This window comes from Bombus affinis, chromosome 18 (assembly GCF_024516045.1).
Source record: "Bombus affinis isolate iyBomAffi1 chromosome 18, iyBomAffi1.2, whole genome shotgun sequence".
Lineage (NCBI taxonomy): Eukaryota > Metazoa > Arthropoda > Insecta > Hymenoptera > Apidae > Bombus > Bombus affinis.
This window is the reverse complement of record NC_066361.1, coordinates 791,371-812,194: the sequence shown is the minus strand read 5'-3', so window position 1 is coordinate 812,194 and position 20,824 is coordinate 791,371. Positions and strand designations below refer to the sequence as shown.

General features: G+C 40.0%; 1 non-coding gene across 1 annotated transcript; it reads right to left on the bottom strand.

Moving 5' to 3' along the window:
• Positions 1–6,964: 6,964 nt before the first annotated feature.
• Positions 6,965–7,083, bottom strand: LOC126926746 (5S ribosomal RNA). Its single transcript, XR_007714840.1, has one exon. It is a non-coding gene; the product is annotated as a 5S ribosomal RNA (ribosomal RNA).
• Positions 7,084–20,824: the final 13,741 nt, after the last annotated feature.

Below are 20,824 nucleotides of genomic sequence, written 5' to 3'. Positions count from 1 at the left end.
CAACAAGATAAAGAACCACAAAACGGCAACGCCCACTGAATTAAGTGTAAATATGTAAATATGTAAATAGATATACGAATACTATACTAATCCCACAGAACACCCCTCCCCTCCCCTCCCAGTCCATCCCCTCCCATCCCTCCCCTAATAGGCTAGCGAACTGTCCTGTTTTTGCGTCCAGGCTTTCAGGACATAAATTAAAACATCGCACATAAGCTCAACGCAACAGCGGCTTAAATTTAACTAACTATAATAGGCGTAAAAAAAAAAAGTGTAATAATGCATGGCTACGTCGTACCGTCGCGTATCGGTACTTTTGCCTGTACCACCCTACAATTAGAATTCAGCGTTTATTCTGGAAAAAAAACCATGTAAAAACAAATATGTAAAAATCCTGAAATTAATAAACAAAGTTAAAAAGAAATACCGCGTTGAAAATACTCGTTCTCGTCCGATCACGAAAGTCAAGCAGCGCTGGGCACGGTTAGTACCTTAGATGGGTGACCGCTTGGGAATTCCGTGTGGCGTTGGCTCTTTTTACTTTTCTCAACACTTAGCCAATCGAACAATCAGATTTAATGTTTTTAATTTTGACTATATCTTTTTATACTTTTAATTTGATGTTTCGTATAAACAATATGTGAAACCGTTAAACAAAATCATTACCGCAAAATATAACTGACCATTTAAATAATTTTTGGACTTCTCTATTTTTCAAGTATTAGTGAATATTAGCCCTTACTTAGAAAAATGCACGATGGACAGCGTATAGGTTGGCCTGTGCGCGCACAAAATCCGATTAAGAATTGCTCTCTGCAGAAATCCTTTACATGCAAGAATGTACTTTCTTCCAAAAATACATTAGAATTATATTCTTCTTAGATCCATCGTCAGTGCCATAATTTCTCACATCCAAAATATTCTCGCGAGCTTCGATGTCATTGTGTCACTATTCTCAAGAGCGCTTATTCTCGATACCTTCGACATCGTAAAATACCTCCCACACTTTTCATCCGACCTAGTGGACACTGCCTCACCAGTCCACATTTCTCGGTAAACGATAAATTTTACGAACAAACATCAGGAACAGCTATAGGCCCGTATGTATCGCCTATCGTCGACAATATCTGGATGGAATATTTTGAAACGCAGACCCTCAGAGAGACCTGTAAGAGGCCAACAATATAGTACAAATCGCAGATGATTGTTTTGTTATCTGGCCACATGGACGAGACGAACTATACCTATTCCTAAACTAACTAAATAACTAACTGAACGCACAACATGCAAATATCAAATTCACTATAAAAGTCGAACAAAGCGGAAAGCTAACTTTCTTCGTTGTCCTCGTTTGCAAGAAGCCCAACAACATACTACGACACGAAGTCTATAGAAAACCGACCTGCACCAACAGATACCATCACGCATCCCAGAAACAATCTGTCATCCACTCGCTAACATACAGAACTATCAAAATTTTGGACAAAACGTAGCCATAAAAGGAACTGAATAGGCTAGGAATGCCTTACTGCAGAACATAATACCAGAACCTTTTCAAACCACTCGGATAGGATCATCCCAGGGACTTACCAGATTCCTTGCTCCTGCGGGAAAGTATACATTGTATTAGGTCATCCCATAAGTTCGTGCAGTCTTTCGAGCGGTTATATATGTTAAGATTGTTTACATACCTTTCAGTTTCATGAAAAAATGTAATCCCCCTCTCGTTGTACAATTTCTTCCCATTTTTCTGGTAGGGCCATTATTCCGTCTCGATAAAAGTTCTCTTGTTTTTCTTTAAAATAATTTTCTAAGCTATTTTTGAGAATGTCTATATTTTCAAATTTTTTACCTACTAAAAAGTGTTGTAATGCTCTGAACAGGTGGTAATCAAATGGGGCAATGTCTGGGAAATATGGGGGGTATGGTAAAATTTCCCAATTAAATTCAGACAATTTTTTTGTAACGCTTTTCGCTACGACATGCGGTCTAGCGTTGTCGTGATGGAAGATAACGTTGTTCCTATTCACTAAACCTGGTCGGTTAAACGCCTATGAATCGTTGTCTTAGGTATTTTCAGAACACTTGACATCTCTTGAACTGTCAAACTTCGTGATTTTCCAACAAGATCCCGAATTTTATCTTCATCTGTCCGAGGAGGACGCCCGAAGCGTTCCTCGTTTTCCAAACAGAAATTCCCAGCTCTAAAACATTGGAACCACTTCCTACAGGTGCGAGATGAAAGCGCATTTTCTCCGTAAACAGCACATATGTTTTTCGTGGCAATTGTTACAGAACTTCCTTTCCGAAATTCATATTACATGAGATGTCGAAAATGGATACGCATTTCACTCATGATTTTTTACTGTTAGAAGTCACTGTGTTCACTATATTACGACCTTATTTATACCCACGAAAATCTGCTCTAGCCTGTTCTCGATCAGTTAAGCTCAAGTGCATTGGTCCCTTATCGCCGTATGTTTATGAATCGACACATGAAATGTATACACACAAGAGTCGGCACGAACTTATGGGATGACCTAATATATGTGACCATGCATGGTTCTTTTCTGTTGTAAACAAAATTATAGTGGAACAAACTTAAAATTTTGTGGTATCCGAATATTAAAGTTACTCGCTCTATGTATAATCGTGTTCTGTTATTCCAAAAGTAAATATTAGTGAATACTTTTGAAAATAATACAATGTCTTACTCTTCCAGTTTTATTTCTTCTAGATGCATAGTAGTTTAGAATGTCCGAAAAGTGTGTTTTTTTACAGACACGTCTTTTACAACGATGCATATTATACGATGCATACAAACATGAAACCTAATCTTTTGTGATCTTTATCTTGATAAAACAAAATGAATTATATGTAATTCGATAAGATAATATAAAACGGAAAATGTTGTGCATCCATTATTTCCTTTTTGGATGATATAATATATTCGTACGAGAAGAGGAAGACGAATTAAGAAAAAGAGCCTGAATCCCGACAAAAATCATCGCCCAAGAAGAGGACGCTTCGTCCCAGAAGGCGAGGGTTCGGTTTACCGATGACCGCGAAAACTCTTATTCGCGAGGCAAAAGGATTACTATGAAGCCAACCTACGAAACAATCGTGCTCCGAATACCACACTTTCTGGAGAATTAGTTCCTTCAATGGATTCTAGGAGCATCCAAAGAAGAGCTTTCTGTTAAAGCCGAGGAAGATCCGCGTCCGAGAAGACATCAAGAAAGAATGCAGATTTCAAGAGTCGAGAAGAAGGGCGATGAGCAGTTGGCATTTCCTCGACGACATAAATTTATTTATTTTCTTTATCTGTTGTTAATAAATTATTATGTTCTGACATTTTCTACTATTTCTAACCCTGCTTTATAAGTGTTACCGTTAAAAAATATAGTAAACAATTAATTCCCCTTTCTTAAGCAACTTACAATTAGTTTCCTTATTGCATGATTTTGTCGTTCTTATACTTGTCTATAGCGGATAGAAGAGTAGATTTTTTCGTAGAACCGTGTAATTAAATAGAATACAATTAGAATTCTTGTAGTGTGAAACTCAATATTTTCTTGTTTACGGTAGTGTGCGAACACACAGAGCAGATTCCCAACTTTAAACTTAGATACATACGTTCTTCTATATGCTAAATTTCGACCAAACAGGGTAGATCTCTAATTTTATCGGTTCCTGTATGATATACTAATGTTAATTAAATTCAGTATTTGGGCGCATGGTGCAGCACCTGTACTGTAAAACAACTACAAATACGGATATGAGCACTCTCGTTTCCTCTCCTCTATTATCATTATCATGGCGTCGCACCTTATTTTCATGTACCTTGATACACACATGTTCCTTGTGAATAAAGTAGACGACCATTGACAAGTACGTTTCAGTATTGATCGCTGGCTGCTGGACGTTTATCTTATCATCACTGTATTAGATTTCTGTCAGTCTATTGGATTTTGGTCAGTTTTTTCAACCCAACCGTCACGAGGCAGTCAGTAACTCTTGCGTGAATGGTAACAATAATTCTATTTGGCAAAATAACATCAATTATGTATATTTAATTCTGTTGTTATTTCTTTATTCAGAGGTAGGATCACAATAGCTATTATTTTATTCTTTGGATAAATCTATCACACTGTTCTGAGCCGCAAAACCTTTATTGCACATTCTTACATGGATTAGGTGTAAATTCGAGCTATCGCGGGGAGACGCGGTCGCTAGAAAACGCGTCAACGGGAGTCGTAAATTCTCGTTATAATTGTAATAATCGACACCACGAATGGTTCGATACCCTTATTTCGGTTACGATGTATAAAATGTATATTTCCAACACTTTGCACAATCACACACATTAGTAACGCCGTTGATTAAGATACAGGTGTCGAAGAAAAGGATTATTCGTGGATGAGAGAATCCATGTATATGTTGACTTTGACTGACCGAATGACTAGACCTTGACTGTATGAAATAGACTGTTCGTTGGTTATGAGAACCGGTGGAGTTGACACTCCTGATGGCGTAGAAGCCTTAGAAGAAGTAGGAGCAGTCGAAGCAGTAGGAACAGTATGAGCCGTAGAAACTGTGAAAGCCGTAGGAACTCTGAAGAACGCGGATTCGTCGCTCACATTTTTAGTTAGGAAAGTGAGGGCAACGATCCGCGATGCCGATTGGTTATGACCAATGTTGAGAATGAAGATAGGAGGAAGAAGCCTTCTACCAACGTGGTTCATTGTTTGTGGGAAAATCCAGCTTTTCCGTTAGGTACATCTCCGCTTTTTGCGTTAGATCATTACCCGCTTTCTCCGTAATTCTTAAGAGCGCGTAATAAACCCATGGAGCTTTCTAAAAACTAGCCGAAAACACTTCTAGGATTAGAAAGTCTTTTCGGGCAAACAGATAGACTTAACCATATGTTCGAACAATGCAGTTAGGATTTCAAGTTTATGGTGGATCCTTGGGCCTATGGAGGGTTCGAAGGACGGCACGTAGACCGTTGGCTGTCAAGCCGCGAGGGATGGAGTGTAGATGTCTTTCGCGGCGTAACACTAGAGATAAAAACAAAAGAATATCTTAAACCTATCGATTAAATCTATCGAATGTAACTAGAACTATCTTCTGGTTACTATTTCTTGTAACTAACGCATCTGCATATGGATAGCGAGCACGAACTCACGTTGTCATTTTCAACAAATTCATCATTCAATCATTTAATTACATTCTTCTAATATTTTTATAATTTTTATAATTCCTTATTATTTCAGGGAAGCGTTACCGGTCGCCTTGCAGAGATTTAATCAAAAACCTTAGCCTAACCTAATTCTAAAGCGAATCCAAACTGAATACATAGATGATAATCACTCCTAATTGAATCAACACATTGACGGCCGCACCACGTATAATTTCGTGAGTCATCGCTTATCGGCCGCTCTCACGTTCGTGTGACTTTGTTTCGCTGTTTTTATAAAGCGTAGAGAAATGGTTTCTTCCCGTCATTCCAATGTTTATATATCAATGTATACTGAATATACTGATACTATTTTTACAGAAACAATGGCTTGCATTGTTCACGTTTCCTAATTTATCAGACAGTTTCTTGTTAAAATATTTTAAACGGATGTTTTTTCTGTTAATTTGAATATCTTTCGCTGCCTTCGTATCTTGAAAGTTTACATCTATTATTGTTAAAGTTATAAAATAGCCTTGGAAATATTCTCCAATGATGAAGAAATATATATTTGTCGAGTTCAGATTACGATTAGGGTTAGGGGCGTTTAATCTTCTCCCTTTTTTGTTTCTTTTATTTATATATTCAACCATATTGTGGGTATCATGGTTATCAAATTTTTTATTAAATTCCATGTTTATACCAGAATGCATTTTTAACGAGATTCTATAGACTTCGCTTTTGGAGTATTAGTTTTTTAACATTGTGATATTCCACTGTTTTTTCTTATTTTGCCTTTTGTGACAATACTCATTATTATCAAAATGCTAATACTCCCATAATTGTTGGGATCTATTTTTTTAAATTACGTTCCCGGAAATAGATATACATAATAATGGGTGATTAGACCAATAGTAGAATTTTTCTAATTTTTTTACTATTCTGGCAAGAAATTCTAAAATTTTTTCATTTCTTCAATGTTAGTATCAATCCAAATTTTATTCTTCTTTAGCTCATTTTTATTATTATTACTTTGTTGATAATAATATAAGTTTGTTTCTGTTTAGGAATAGGTATAGTTCGTCTCGTCCATGTGGCCAGACAGCAAAACAATCATCTGCATATTTGTACTATATTGTTGGCCTCTTACAGGTCTCTCTGAGGGTCTGCGTTTCAAAATATTCCATCCAGATATTGTCTACGATGGGCGATACATACGGGCCTATAGCTGTTCCTGATGTTTGTTCGTAAAATTTATCGTTTACCGAGAAATGTGGACTGGTGAGGCAGTGTCCACTAGGTCGGATGAGAAGTGTGGGAGGTATTTTACGATGTCGAAGGTATCGAGAATAAGCGCTCTTGAGAATAGTGACACAATGACATCGAAGCTCGCGAGAATATTTTGGATGTGAGAAATTATGGCACTGACGATGGATCTAAGAGGAATATAATTCTAATGTATTTTTGGAAGAAAGTACATTCTTGCATGTAAAGGATTTCTGCAGAGAGCAATTCTTAATCGGATTTTGTGCGCGCACAGGCCAACCTATACGCTGTCCATCGTGCATTTTTCTAAGTAAGGGCTAATATTCACTAATACTTGAAAAATAGAGAAGTCCAAAAATTATTTAAATGGTCAGTTATATTTTGCGGTAATGATTTTGTTTAACGGTTTCACATATTGTTTATACGAAACATCAAATTAAAAGTATAAAAAGATATAGTCAAAATTAAAAACATTAAATCTGATTGTTCGATTGGCTAAGTGTTGAAAAATGTAGAAAGAGCCAACGCCACACGGAGTTCCCAAGCGGTCACCCATCTAAGTACTAACCGTGCCCAGCGCTGCTTGACTTTCGTGATCGGACGAGAACGAGTATTTTCAACGCGGTATGAACGTTGGCTGAGGTAATCAGTTTTGTTATTTCATGTTATCGAACAGACTAAATATTTAAGAAAACATACATATATATGAGGACAAATGGTATTTTCTGACGTGCATATAGATATATAAAATTTTTCCTGGCTTCGTTTCCCAAACAACGGATTGTGAAGTTCCCTCATATAGGTACGCGTATACCTAAAAAGTAGGGAGTCAAGTGGAATTTCATAACTGATTTTCTGGAAAACCAAGTCTGGTGTCAAAAATTGTCACTTCATCCTCGACTTACTTTTGTATAGGAAATCAGGCCCTTTCGACTTGCACCATCATAATACTCTAGTTTTCGCGTCTACTTCAATTTTGAAACTATTTAATTTCACTGGATTACGTATAACTACCAACAACAAAATACTATCTTTCACGAACGACACGTCTGTTGTGACAACGATCATACCCAAATCCACGTCATTCCATACTATCTGACAGCGGACCGTTAGGTTTCGACTTGACCTTTGCACATGGCCCAACATTACTGTTAGGAAGATGATACATTTACACCGTACATGTGAATGTGTGTGTAAGCGTCAGGGGGTGTCCAGGTCAGAGTTGAGACAAAAGGCGGTTGGAAAACGGTTAGAAGAATCTAGAGGAGTCGGTTGACAACAAGCGTGCGTGCAAGAAGGTTGTTGAGGTCTTCAGAGTGTAATATATATGTATAACTGTTGTGTGTGAATAAAGAAAACTATTTGTATTTCCGAATCCTCTCTATACCTTAACAATTACATTTTCCCCTTTACGTATGGCGATTAGGATCCGCCCCTTGAACCTCAACACCAACAATGGCAACCAGTAAAAACTGCAAGCATTTGACCAAGAAGAGTCTTCTTTAGTCTTGAGTCTAGTCTTGTGTACAGTTTGGCCGTGATTTGAACTTCATTGTAATATTATACTTAATCATTTTCGTGAATAAAAGCCTACTGCAAGTTTACGCCTCGGTCCGATTTAATTGCCATCGCCGAGGCTGTTTCTATTGGTATCGAGACGATCGTAGAAAGAACGTTTCAAGTTCTGTTATTTCAGTTTCGAGTTTCTATCTAACCCCAACCTAACCCCAATCTAGAGGAGTCGGTTGACAACAAGAGTACGTGCAAGAAGGTTGTCGAGGTCTTCACAGTGTAATGTATGTAGTATCGTGGACAAAAGGCCTAAGATATCGGTCGAACCATAAACAATGTGGCGAGAGCCGAGGCGTCGTCGGGGGCATCAATGTGTCGTCGGTCCCTCAAGTAAATAGTTTCGTAGAAAAGGCCTACGTGACCCTGAACACGGGCTTTCGCGGAACACATGCGTGGTGGGGCTAAGAAAAGACAAAGGGATGCTAGCCCATGGGGTATTGGTTAGTTGGGAAATCGTGCAGTGTGAGTTGAGAAGCGAGGGTGAGCAAGTGCAGAGCCGGATAGTGTGAATCGGGAAGTCGAGAACCGAGTATGATAATAAAACGTGCGACAATATTGTAATCAGTTCGTTGTTTTGAATATCATTTGTTAAACCAAAACATCATTACTTGTCCTTCCTCTAAGACCCATTTAAGATACTACATATATATGTATAGTTGCTGTGTGTGAAATAAAGCAAACTATTTGTATTTCCGAATCCTCTTTATACCTTAACAAGAATGTCTTGTATGCTGTCATCGGGACAGATAACCACGCGATAGCTCCGTGTGACGTAATTTTCCTGCACCGTACATATGTTGGACGTTTCATAGGGGGCGTTAGCCGCAACCTTATTTTCAGCGATACGGAAGCCGTGCAACTCCTTTTAGAGCACGATGCTCGCGATTATCGAAGTACTCTACCGTACGCTATGCGCGAGGAATTTAATTCGCTTTATCGAGAAAGCAATTAAAACGTACAAACTGGCGGTCTGTATCGTTATATCTATATCGGTCTGTATATCTGTTAATCGCCGCTTTACCGACAAAGTTGCTCTAAACTTCAACGTATTATAGATTCTTCAGAGTGAGCATCTTTAAATCTCGAGATATCCGATGCAAAATTGTCCCGGCAAAGAAAATGCCTCTAGATACTAACGGAAGAAAGGTAGAAAACGAGTTGGTTCGTGTTACGTGAACAAAACCGAAAGTTCGGTAATTTTTGGCGCTTCGTGCGACAAGTTTGTCTTTGAACCTGTGAAACGATCGAGACCTTTAACACCAGATGATAGCACTTCCCTGAAGTGTGATTTTTTCATTTCACTATAAAATGGCATTATCGTGTTGTTCGGACCTGTATCGATAAAGTACGCACAAGAATTGTTTACTTTCCTCGAACTTACTGTTGAAGTGGTCACCACTTCTACGAAAACTCTACATCTGGTTTTCGTTGGCTTCGGGGTTTTCAGTTATAAGATAACACTGCTAGCGTGCGTATTTGGATCAGCTCAAATTGTATTCCTACTTATTATTACACTTCACTATTAAATTAAATGTATATATTTTGTACCTTACATTTTATCCACGCGTTTTCTCTCTTTATACATCTAATAACCGCAACACTTACAATTAGAATAAAGAAGACCGTCGTCTTCATCACCCTTCTTAAAAACAAAGTGGTAGAAAATACGACTACGCGCATGCCATTTCCTCTGAAATCGATACTCCTTCCAAATCGACCAATTTAATCTTCTATCCACCTTATTCGATTCGTTTAATAGTTTGTAGTTCACGAACTGTTCATTATCGCAAGTGAATACGTCATCACGGAATAAGGCCTACTTTGCACCGTTCAAAGTATAACAGGAAATTTACGCTGCGATCGAGCGATAGTTCGCGATGTTTGCAATTAATTCGTAGCGGAATCGTTGATCAACGCGAATTTGCCGTAATTAATTATGATAATATTATTGATTTCAGGTTTCCGTGGTCGCATTAATATCGTTATTGTCGATATTCGAACGGCCGTGACCAACGGTGAATTACTGCGAGCTGGAAACCAAGGACCACTGCAATATCGTTTATCGATTAAGTTACTACGGTATTAATACTAACAATAAGTATCACGGGCGAGAAGCGGCTTCAATTTACACACGATCCTGCCATTTGGCGTATTTGCGCGCTCTCTCGTCGCAAAAGAAACTGATACACAGGACGACGACTGCAGTAATTTATGTTTGTCACAGGCGTCGCGTGTCTTGATAAAAATTATGGCAGGCGAATTGATTTACAAGAATTTATCTGAAAACGGTTGAAAATAGTAGGCGGCCAGCAACTAGCTCGTCTCGCGTTCGGTTTGTGCCAAGGGGCACGCCTATGCTCGTCGTCGTCAATTTCACCGTTGCGCCTCGATGTTCCGTTGCCTCTTCGGGGATCAGTGCCCAGCCTGCGGATGCAATTCGCACCGTGGTGCAATAAATGCCGAAACCATTGGAAATTCCGTGGTTGACGGAGTCGGAGGCGACAAACAGACAGGGCTGAGCTCGGCCAAGTCCGCCACCAACTCCGTTTGACATCGGGACAAGTTAGATTTGTTCTCCTACGGGAGACAAAAGCTCACCTTTGTCTTATTTCTCGATTGTTTCTCCCCCATACCCTCTCCCATCCCTGTTGTCCTTTTCCGTTCTCACTCTTTTTCCTCTATCTCCTTACTCCCCTTTGTTCCGACCTTCTCCAACTCTCTTTTTCCTTTCCCCTACTTCTTGCTGCGTCGAACCTCGGTGTCTATCCTGTTCTCTCTTTCTCCCTCCTTGCTTCAGTTTCTGTCCGTTCGTAGTTTCTGTCTCTTCGTCTTCACCGATACGTGTCCTCTTCTCTTTTTCGCTCGTTCATTTCACGTTGTCTCGTTTAATGCACTCCTATAGGAAATTACAAGTGAAAACGTTTCGTTAGCAGCGTCTATTTTCGTCGCTTTTTTGCCTCTGTCGTCTTGCCTCGTTTTTTCTGTTCGCAGGGCGTAAATCGTTAGCGAGCTCGGTAACTTCGTACGATATTTATCGAGCCAGCCTTGCCCGATAATGGAATCCCATTGTCTATTTACGAGCGTATTAAAAAGACCGATTTTCTCGCGTCGACACCGTTTCTTTCGGCCCATCAATCCGCCTCGCCAGCTCGAATATATATCTACGTAAATCCGTTTATCGTGGCCATCTTTCTTTCACTCCGGCTTTCTTTTCACTAGGAGACAATGTTCTTCCTTCGGAAGTCACTGTTTGAGGTGTTTCCGTCTGTTTCAGATCGAGCAGACTCTCCACCACAAAGTCTGCTCCTAAAGAAATTCATTTCGCCCCGAAAAACCCTGAGAGATTACTCGACGGAATAAATTCTCATTACCTTTGTTCAGCGTAAAACGTCGGTTTCAGGTTCCAGCTTCGGTTCCGTAACGTTTAGAGTGCAGATTATCGAGTTTTTCACGTAACTCGTTGATTTGACCAAGCCAAATGGATTCACAGGACGTTCCGAACATTTCGAATCGTCCTTCGAACAAAACTAACGGAACCGCTTTGAACGAGCCAGTCTAACGTGTTTGATATTTGTCCACGTTAATATCCTTCGAATCAATGTCGAGAAGAGCGTGAATCGTTTGTCACCAGGTATGTAAATATGAAACCGGAATTTTTGTACAGAAGATACACGTTTATTGTATGAAAATGATTAAAAATATTTTATTCGAAGTATTGCCCATCGCTAGCTGTACATTTTTCCCACCTGTCTGGCAATTGGTGGATGCCACGCCGAAAAAACTGTCGCTCTTTTGAGGCAAACCAGTCATCGAGGCATTTTCGTACATTTTCGTAAGAAGTGTAGTGCTGGTCAGAAAGCGCGTGTCCCATCGATGCAAATAAATAGTAATCGGACGGAGCCAAGTCTGGTGAGTAAGCCGCGTGCGAAAGTATTTCCCAACTGAACGCTTCGATCGTTTCCTTAACTGGTTTTGCTGTATGTGATGGTGCATTATCATGAAGCAAAATTACTTTGTGTTGCCTGTTTTGATATTCTGGTCGTTTTTCACGCAAAGCTTGATTCAAGTCGATCATTTGTTGTCGGTAGCGCTCGGTATTAACGGTTTCGCCAGGTTTTAACAGCTCATAATAGATCACACCCTTCTGATCCACGTTCTTCGTTTCTCACGTCAAAATTGCCACTTCTGAATTTTTTAAACCACTCAAAGCACTGTGATTTACCAAGAGCATGCTCACCGTAAGCTTCGACAAGCATTCCATGCGATTCTGCAGCAGTTTTCTTCAAATGGTAACGGAAAATCAATGCTGTCCGCAAATCGTAGTTTCCAGGCACAAAATTCGACATGTTCAACGCTATTACAATCTATGCTGCTGTATGAAACTTGTATTGTTCTGAGTCGAAGATGTTTGTGAGATGTCAACAAAGACTTTTGGCATCAATGACGCAGTTTAGTGATAACTACATTATCAGCTAGGGCCATCTATAGGCAAATTCTGGTCCTGATATATCGCACATATCACGCACATAATCGCAATGTCACGCAATTAGTTCTACGCTTTCCTTTCTTTCGAAAACGTAATGATCTACTTGTTCTTATACCCTCGCGGGATAATGTTTGCTTTCAATCAACTTTCAGCTTCGATTGGAAATTTCACGTGAAAAGCATCATTTGTAACATCAAGGCGATACGCGTTTCGATAAGCGAGCCGATATCGATGAAAAAAGTGGTATCGTCGTCGATTTTAAAACTTGATGTAAAACGATTCGAAATGTTGGGAACTTTATTAAAAATGCCCATATATGTATTAAAACTGCCAGTTATATTTTCCCTTCGCTGGGAGCAATGTAAAAATCCTTTTGGACTACGCGTGCGTTGAAACTGAAAAATGAAAAAAGATGTAACATAAACGGGAAGAGACGCAGAGCCGGGATGTAACGAGTCCACGTTGTTTTTCATTCGTGCGTGTACATTTCAAAGTACGTAGCTGGCAATTAAAACCATAAACACGATTTCACGAGCAAGGATCGCCCGACGACAATATTTGAACGAATTAAGCACATGGTAACTCATCGATTGCGCTCGATGGCGATTAATTTTGGCGGCAAATTTCTCGGGCAAACCTCTTGAACATCGTTCATCGAAGAAAAAAGAACGCCACGTTCTAAAAGGCGCGTGAAAGTCGCGCGTTCGATCGAATACACGGCCGCGTCACGAACTTTCAAAGCAATTACTCAAGAAACAATAAATAGTCAACAATTTATATCGCGTAATTCTGTCGGGTTTCTTCTCAAATTTTGTTGCACCTACGGCGAAAAAGTCTTCTCTTATTGCGAGCAGCCATTTTTCTCGCGTGCAATCCTTTACATTCTATGTTCGTTTTGTCTTTCGTCGAACGGCCGCCATGAAATTCCCGTTGATATTATCCCTTTGAATGACATCTAAGAAACTTTCGAACGACAGAAATACGAACGGAACAAAACAGAAAGGGTGTTACGATTCATTGGAGCGCGATTGTCTGTGCCCTAGTAATCTTCGACTAATTACGCGAGTTTTAAAAAAGAAATGGAAAAGCACGCTTCTCAAGAATCTGTTTGTTTTCTAGTTTGCACGGGCGTAAGGATAACAGTGGCCTGTATGGCCGGTCGAATAAAACGTATTTAAAAGTTTTTATGGCAGCTTCTGTTGCTTCGAGGCGGAAAGCTGTTCGCGATCTCTGAAAGGCGCGGCCTCGTAAAGTCCGCCATCGTGTAATAACAGAAAAGAGTATGATTTTCCGCTTGAAAGGACACAGAGCGACTTTATTATGATGTCTCGCCAACAAAGAAATTGTTTATCAGAAACGCCCTCCGGGGCGTTTATGATAAATCATTGCAGGGAAATTTCGCGCAATGGCGGTTAATGAAGGATTGCCGCGATTTTTCATTAAATCGTCGTAAAATCGACCAAAGGTGAATGTGAGCTACGAAGGGGCACGATATGTCACCGTTGAATATTGCACAACCGACAAGCAGAGAGAACACCTATACCAAAGTTTTCATTGCGCATCACGTATCGTCTATGGCCTATCGCCTATCGCATGCCAGTTCGCGATATCGTCGCACGAAACTCTACGATTCGATGCAGTGAAATCGATCAACGACTTCCGATCCGCTTTAGTGCCTATTATATTTTATGATCGCGCTTATTACTAGCCAGCTAAGGCGGTAAACTTGGCGCAAATCTACGAACAGAAAGTATTGAAAGTGTTTCAACCGTTAGCGGAGAGACGCGATCGCGAGATAACGCGTCAACGAGAGTCGTAAATTCTAGTTACGATTCAACAATCGACGCCACGAACTGATTGATCCCCTATTTCTATTACGAGAATAGAGGTGGTTAGGTTTGAGTGTATACGAACAACTATACTGGGTTGGTTGATAAAAGTTTAATAAAAATAACGAAACAACAAGTTCAGTCAAAGATCAACAATTAAAAACGAAAAAGATAACAGTCAAGGTTTGTTTAGCGGTTTGCTTATAACGAGACCTGTCGCACTTCGCAGTTTGAGATAGACGTTATGTGTTAGATTCGATTCAATATGTAACGTTCGACGTGTCACAAGGAACTGATCGACTTTAGATGATTTCTTTGTCTCATTTTTAAGACGACCCCCAATATACTTAGGTCACGCCACCGTTCGCGCCTATGATCACGTATGTCCGTTCTTGCGTGGAAAACGTAACGGACAAAATTCGAAGTTTCGAGAGCTCGCTGCTTGGCGACAACTATGCGCTCGTCGATACATTGTATATGATCCGGCGGTCAGGTAAGACGATCTGACTGCGACATTGTAGGGCCGCGAGCGACGGTTAGAAAATACAGCGTGTGGTAAGCCTCGTGGCGTAACAGAAAGTCTCGTCTTGTCTCGTCTCGTCGTTAAGGTTCTCGGGATACTCGGCTTCTCTGCGATTCTTACAAATATTACGTGCGCCGTTGTTTATTCGAGCTATCGCGGGGAGACGCGGTCGTTAGAATACGCGTCAACGGGAGTCGTAAATTCCCGTTACGATTAGAATAATCGACACCACGAATAGTTCGATCCCCGTATTTCGGTTAGGATAATCGGGGTGGTTAATGCGGTATAACACTGGGAGTCAGAGTTATAATAATGTATATTTCCAACACTTTATACAATCACACAAAGTAGTAACGCCGTTGATTAAGATACAGATAACGAGAGAAGGGTTAGTCTTGGATGAGAGAAGGGGAGCTTTAGGCGCTCTAGGCCCTTGAGAGTTATAGGAACTGTCGGAGTTCTGGATAAGTGAGAGCCTTAGAAGACTCTAGACCGTGTAGGCACCTTGAGGAATGATGAAGGAAGCCAGAAAGATACAGGAACGGTGAGAGTTGTAGGAAATGCAGGAACTCTGGGCACCGTGAGAGACGATCAAACTCTCAAGTTTTATTCTAATGTGAATGCGGAGGAAAGCTTGGTATGGGTGTGCCCTTTGAACGAAGAACGCGGATTCGTTGCTTACATTTTCAGTTAGGAAAGTGAGGGCAATGATCCGCGATGCTGATTGGTTATGACCAATGTTGGGAAGGAAGATAGGAGGAAGAAGCCTCCCACTAACTTGGGTCCTAGGCGACATTGTTTATGGGGAAACTCGGATTTTCCGTTAGGGAGATCTCCGCTTTTTTCGTTAGGCCACTACCTGCTTTCTCCGCAATTCTTAAGAGTACGTAATAAACCCAAGGACCCTTCTAAAAAACCAGCTGAAAACACTTCTGGAATTAGAAAGTCCTTTCTGGCAAACAGATTGACTTAAACCATGTGTGCGAACAATGCAGTTAGAATTTCGACTTTATGGTGGGTCCTTAGGCCTGTGGAGGGTTCGAAGGACGGCACGTAGACCGTTGGCTGTTACGCCGGGCGGGATGGAATGCAGATGTGTTGCGCGGCGTAACAGCCGTTTTCATCGGCAGAGCGTATCGAGAATTTTACAGAAACGTTCAATTTCACGCGAGAAACGCGCAGAGATAAAAATACTCGTTAATCGGCTGCTGCTTGTTGACAAAAAATAATTACATTCAACCAGAGTATAAAGCATGTCGAATGATATCGCAGTATCGATCAGCTAATGATGAAAAATTAATATATATATATATTTGTCGGAGATGAAAGGACACCGGAGACTTCCCTTTGGAACTTCGGGAAAATCCCTTAACATTATAATCTAGATTCTAATCATAGCCGTAATTAAGCAATTGTCGTCATTCAATCCGATTATATTTGTCCGAGGTTTATGATAATGAGCTTGGGCTCGAGGCGACAACCAGTCTCCGAACGTAGCCGCAGTTAAGGGATGAACGCTTTATCTAACAAAGGTATGGGGTAATACCATAGCTCTCCTTAAAAACAAATAATTGCTATGGCACTCGACAGTAAACATTCCAACGGTTTCTGTCCCGTGGCTCGTCACACGCAGACCCTATTCTTCGGGCAAGATTATTACCAGATGTCGATGTATCTCCACAGTACATATTCAGCTAGCCTGAGGACCCGTTACAAATCTTAAGATTTAGTTAATTAAAGTCCTTCAAACAAACAAACAGTCCTTGGCCCAACTACGGGACGATAGGGGAAATGTATTTTTCTCACGAACGACGCTTCCCGCTAGCAACTTCCCCTCAAGGGCGGTTAGCATCCTTCTTCAACCCCCAATATAGAAATTAACCAATTAACAGCAACGTCCATTTCCCTCACTTTCCGAACGAAGACACTCTTCGACGAATCCGATGATCTCGTGTCCTTAGACAATGTTGAAGTGGTCACCACTTCTACGAAAACTCTACATTTGGTTTTTTTAGTTTTCTCAAGCGCTGAAGCCATCGACAGCATATAGACAAAAGACTAGCATGAAGGCAGACCATAAACAGTAGACAGGCGACGTTGGCTTCGGGGTTTTCAGTTATAAGGTAACACTGCTAGCGTGCGGATCTGGACCAGCTCAAATTGTATTCCTACTTATTATTACACTTCTCTATTAAATTAAATATATATGTCGGAGATGAAAGAACGCCGGAGCTCCTCCTTGGATTCGCGGGAATACCGCAACTCTGTAACTTGGATTAAACGAATGCCGCTCCGATTGTTCGAGATTTATGATCATGAGCTTGGGCTCGAGGCGACAATCAGTCGCCGAACGTAGCCGCGGTCAAAGGGATGAACGTTTTATCTAACAAAGGCACAGAGTAACTCTATACCTCTCCTTAAAAGAAATAGTCGTAGCGATACGTGGCAGTAAATACTTCAATAGTTTCTATCCCGCGGCCCGCCACACGCAGATTTTGTCCTTCGGGTAAGATGATCGCCGGGTGTCGGCATGCCTTTGTGGCGTATGTTTAGCTAACGTAAGGACCCGCTATAGATCTTAAGATTTAGTCAAGCGAAGTCCGTCAAATAGACTTTGTTGCAACTACGGGAAGATAGGAGAAACCTATCCTCCACGAGCGTTGCCCCCCGTCAACAACCTCCCCTCAAGGGCGGCCAGCATCTCTTTCAAAACGCCGATATGGAGATCGACCAATTAGCAACAGCGTTAATTTCCCTCTCCTTTGGAAAGAGAGCTTTCTTTGACGAATCCGAGGATCTCATATCCTTAGACCCACCCAATATAGTTTTCCTCGACGACATCGTCGAGACGGAGATTCATTCTTTCGTACGATCTCATCGACGAATGACAGTGCCACCTTACAACCAGCGAATACATCACATCTAGTTAATAAAGAGTTAGACTTGAACTGTGCGAGAACATACGTTTACCATCCCGTGACCGCGGATTCGTTTCGAACCTAAGGTCATCATCACTAGTGCGTAATCTTGTTAATAAGCCCGTGCTAATAAACTCTCCATTGTATCACGGCAATGGCTAATTCCAACGAAAATTCATTAAACGCCCATCCCCATAATCCTGACTTTAATCCGACATATATATTTTGTACCTTACACTTTATCCGCGCGTTTTTCTCTCCTCATACATCTAATAACCTCAACAGACACACCCCATTATAGTTTTTCTCTGCAGCATGACCGTGAGACGTGACGGAGAGGGCATTCTCGTGCGATCTCATCAGCAAGTATAACAACGTCTTTACGATCAGTGAATACTTCACGTTTTTAATAAAGAGTCCGACTTAGACTTTGGATGAAAGTACATTTGCTATCCCGTTGACCGCGGATTCGTTATTGAACCTAAGACTATTGTCATTAGCATCTCGAGTATTTAATTACTATAGCTACTTGTCAAATTCTATAATAATCATATTTATACTAGTAAATATCTTTTCTATTGCATAACAACAATGTCTAATCCAAATGAAGATTCGTTACACGCCCGCAACCCTAATCATGAGTCCGCATTGGACTGTACATAAAAATAAATTCAACGTGTTATGCCACGAGGCTTGGTATAAGTCGTATTTCTAACCGTCGCTCGCGGTCCTACAGTGTCGCGGGCAGATCGCCTTACCTGCCCGACGGAAAACATATAATGTATCGACGAGTGTGTCGCGTAAAAAATATTTAACATGTGATTAAAATGTCACATTCTGTTATTTTCACTCAATTTGTACAGTAATTCGGGCTGGTTCGGACTGATTAAGGACTGACTTGGACGATTTGGGGGGTAGTATTTATATTCTTTTATTCGTGGGAGTGGGAAAAGACCTTGGTTGCACTTGTCATATGTCTCTGGGAGCGGGCAGAGTGACCGGACGCTATCTCGGTGGTCACTTATGATAAGGCGCTTGAAATTTGGCTGTCTTATCGCATAGGTAGTCGAATTTCTCCTGCGACAAGCGCATAGTTGTCACCAAGCAGCGGGTTCCAGAAACGTCGATTTCAGTCCGTTATTTCATCCGCACAAAGAAGATGGCATACGTGATCATAGGCGCGAACGGTGACGTGACCCGAGCGTAGTGGGGGTCGTCTCCCAGAGAAGACAAAGAAATGATCGAAGGGCAATGAGTCTCATTTGAAGATTCTGACAGTATACATCGAAAGGTCTGATAAATAAAATCGCTAAATCTAACGAACATATCGAGAGATATCACAAGGTCGAGTCGAACTTCTGTAACGCATTAACTGTATTTATCGCTAAATAATTTGTGACGCTTCATTGTTATTAAATTGTTAGTAAATATACAAGCTATATTAACCTGTTAATACAGTGTTAAATTCATTGAACTACCTCTGTTATCTTAAACGAAACAGAGGAGCGGCTAATTCGCGGCGTCGATTATTAGAATCGTAGCGAGAATTTACGCCTCTCGCTGACGCGTGTTTCTCACGACCGCGTTTCTTCGCGAACGGTCGTAACACAACGATTCCGCGTGACCAGATTGAGTAAATTTTTTATGTATTCAAGAATGAAAAACACATATAAAATATATTCAAAGCGTACGTAACGTAGATCTAGTTTCGCATATTTCTGCATATTTTTGCATACATCTAGATATTTTTGCATATTTTTTATATTTAAGTATAAATTAATATTTCAAAACATAAGGGAAGCTAATAATAAGTGAGTTGTCGTGCGTCCATATGTTTCATAACAAAATAACTCTGATTCTTGGATACTTGTTGACACGTTTTCAAATTCTCCTGCTAGTTACATTTTTCTTGCCTTTATACATCTTTTTACACTTGTATTAGCTACCACATACACTGCTGCGAATAATTATAAACCCAACCCTATTTTTCAGATTTTTCATGATACTAAAACAAAAATTGGAAGAATCGTTTGTATAATATCATATTATAATATAAAACAAAACTGAAGATAGAACAAACAAAAATTGTCTTCTTTCGAACTCTGGAAAAAATTAAATTTTCTTTTAAAATTGTGTTTCTGGCTGTGAAACAATATAAATTCAATGTTAATTTTGTTATCCTTTTATTTAATATTTAGTGGATTTTCCCTTATTTTTTATTGCTTCTATCAATCTGTGAGGTACACTATCCACTGATTTGTTTAAAACCAGGAGAGATATATGTATTAAAGAATGGCATTGTCGTACTCAAATGGAGAGATTCTTGAGATTTATCAACAAAGCACACTCCCATCGCGGTACCAAGTACGACAAATGTTCGTGACATTCATGCTGCTTTTACAAGCCAATAGTCATTTGGAAAATTGAAACCACTAGCTGTTCTTGCATACAATAAAGTGTAGTATAGATTATTCGGATCAAATGGTTTCTTGTGCCACTACAATTAGAAAAGGACTCAAATTTGGCATTCAGTTTCTTCTGGAAATTACAGAAAATAGGTTTTAATAGTTTACAAGATTACAACAAAGAAGAATACAAATAGAAAATTTAGAGAATTATTAGTTATGAAATTATTAAGGCTGACTGATAATGTAATGAAATCTTCTGTTTAACGTAGATATCATAATATTGTCATCAGAAAAAGTGCATCTGGACTGTTGAGGTTGCCTGATAGAGGAACGCGTGGATAAATTTCTAATAGATTAAATATATATAAATATAAATAGATATAAATATATTGAAGTAAGTATAAGTACAGGTATAGTATATGTTGATGCAGATGATGAATTTAGCAGTGTTACTTTACAATACAATTACAGCACAATGAACACGTTGATTCATTGACAGCAAAGGATATCACCAAAAAATTAATCTTGTCTAATTTGACAAGTAACCGTGGTAATTAGATACTCGATATGCTAATGACAATGGTCTTAGGTTCAATAAAGAATCCGCGGTCAACGGGATACCAAATGTACTTTCTAATGTCTA